Consider the following 2500-nt stretch of genomic DNA (forward strand, 5'->3'; position numbering starts at 1 on the left):
TTTTTTTTTTTTTTTTTGTATATGCATTGTTTGTAGCACCACACCATCTACTTTCCTAAACATTTGTTCGAATAGAAGTTTTGACAGGCACTTGTATGGCTTCAACCGACATCTCTGTCACAGGGCAAACACCTGCAAAGCAGTATTTATCTACTCACTCATGCCATCCTTTTAACCATGTAATCAGTTATAAATGTAAATTTACTTATTGATTTTCAGTGAGCTATAATGAATTCAGTAAATTAATATAGTATTAAGATCTTTTTTTTAAGCTCACAAAACAGACATGACATGTATAGTTTCTTTTATGTTGTACTTTATATCATTTAGAATAATATTATAAAAAATATACATTGTGTATAAATAGGCTGTGATTGCAATGCAGCCTTTATAAGGTCTAGGAAAAAGAAATTGAGTTTGCAGTAACTCGACTGAACCTGAAAAAAAGGCCTGTGGATAAAGTGTTGGACTTGTAGCAGATAAACATGTTGACTAATGATTGCTAAAAATTTCACCAGGCCAAAATGGTTAAATATTTGAAATTTTTATATTTTGAAACTTTCTAGACAGTGTTAGTTTAAGATTTAGTGAGATGTTTTGATAATAAATAATATAGCCGACAAAGTAGACATTCTTTATGAAAAAAATTTGTATATTAATGAATTAATATTTTTTAATACTTTAAGTATTTTCTATTTGTGGTGAATAAAGACATTACAATGGATTTTCTGATGAAATATTGAGAAGTTGTTTGACATTAAAAAAAATTGGTTTTGCCTAGTAACAGTTATATATTCAAACAAGGTCCTTTAAAATATTATGAAACATTGTGCATTATTGTGTACATATTGTTTTTTTATTAGGTCTTGAGCATTAAGTGTCCAATCTGAGTGAAAAGAAAATTGAAGTATGATAAAGAAAATAGAAATCTCTGATGAATGCAGTAGAATATGTAGCTGAGGATTTAATTTCTGCTTTTAAAATGTAGTTTAACGGGTATTTAACCTCATACCTACTGTGGCCATTTTGTCTTATTGTGAGGGCAAAATCACATTTGTGAATTGAAAAAAGTTATAGAGAACTTATTTTTCCAAATAGTAGCATAACATTCAATTATTTGTACAAAATTGTATTGTTTAATGAAGTTTAAAGAGAAATTTAATTAAAAAAATCCCTAAATATGTTTGAAACTATAAATAAGCACCCTCTAAGTAGAATTTTTTTTAAAATTTTTCTTTGCACTTTAGTGCTGGTCCTGCAATCTATGATTGGTATCTAAACCCATTTCTACTCTGTTTTCTTTATAAAACAGCATCTGGGGGTGTTAAACCTCAGTTGTAAAACTTGTAGCCAATCCTAGTTGAAGGTGTCAATTTCAGTACCATGTTATTCCAATCACTGTATTTCATGTTTGACAAACCATAGGATGATAAGCAAAGCATGTGATGAAATGCTGTTCTCTGGATTTTACAATATGAATATGGGTGGTGCTTATTACAGTAACTGCCATTTTATGTAGAGGTTGTATTTAGTATTGGTCAGTAGTACTTTTTTTATAAGCCTTAGAAAACTTGCTTCTGGAAAAAACTGCATGGGATGTATGTGACTTTATTTTGCTCTAGTAGCTTAAGTCATGCTGTATCGCCTATCTATGTATATTAATCATTATATTTAAAAATTAACTCAAAATAGATATATTTTTAGGAAAGAAGTTGATCCACAAATGTAAGGGTTAAGAGCTATCAAGTGGCAAGTGCAAGGTCTTTACATGAATTAGGCTTAGCACTTTGAACTGAAATAGTGTGATTTTCTATATTCTTTTGCATTTAAGTTAGTACTTTTTAGTTTAGTAATTTAGCGTAATTTTATATTTAGTTCATAATAATAATGTGATTCAGTATTTAGAATGATAAACTTATGTACCACATAAGAATTTTATATTTTTCCTTCTTATTATCTTTACTTTGTAGTAAGACCCACACTTCTGTTGTTGTTGCTTTAGAATTAAAACAGTAACTGATATATATAAAGTTTACTCTGATATCTTGCAAATGGTTTAAAACTCAGTTTACAAGTGACAACAATAAAACCTATATGTTGGTTGTGAGACAGACTAAATACATTTGTCTCAATAATACAGGAGAAGCTGACATTCTCACAGTAGGGGTGTTAATATGCTGAAGAGCTTAAGATTCAAATTCCAACATAAATCTTGCCTATAATGAGAGGAATGTGACCAGGATTAATCTTTTAAGTGCTGTAAAGTAATTTTCTTTGTAATTTATGGTGTCTGTATTGTTTGATAATCTCTTCTAACAGGATGTATCAAGTAACTAGGGTCAGGCGGTGTTATTCAAACCACCTGTACTGTAAGTTATTACATACATTCACTAGTAGTGGCAATTAGTTTTTCTGTATAGTAAAACAACATACAAGGACATATGTTGAAATAAACTTCTTTGAAAATTAAAAGAAATGATATTCAAACACCAAAAAGCTT

The 2500-nt window shown here is 29.3% G+C and overlaps 1 protein-coding gene across 4 annotated transcripts in view; it reads left to right on the forward strand.

Annotated features, from left to right (window-relative positions):
• LOC106461981 (coiled-coil-helix-coiled-coil-helix domain-containing protein 2-like) overlaps positions 1 to 2500 on the forward strand; it is an 18929-nt gene that overhangs the window by 3375 nt on the left and 13054 nt on the right. The gene's annotated exons all lie outside the window — the stretch shown is intronic.

The sequence above is a fragment of the Limulus polyphemus genome, unplaced genomic scaffold (assembly GCF_000517525.1).
Source record: "Limulus polyphemus unplaced genomic scaffold, Limulus_polyphemus-2.1.2 Scaffold1070, whole genome shotgun sequence".
Classification (NCBI taxonomy): Eukaryota; Metazoa; Arthropoda; class Merostomata; order Xiphosura; family Limulidae; genus Limulus; species Limulus polyphemus.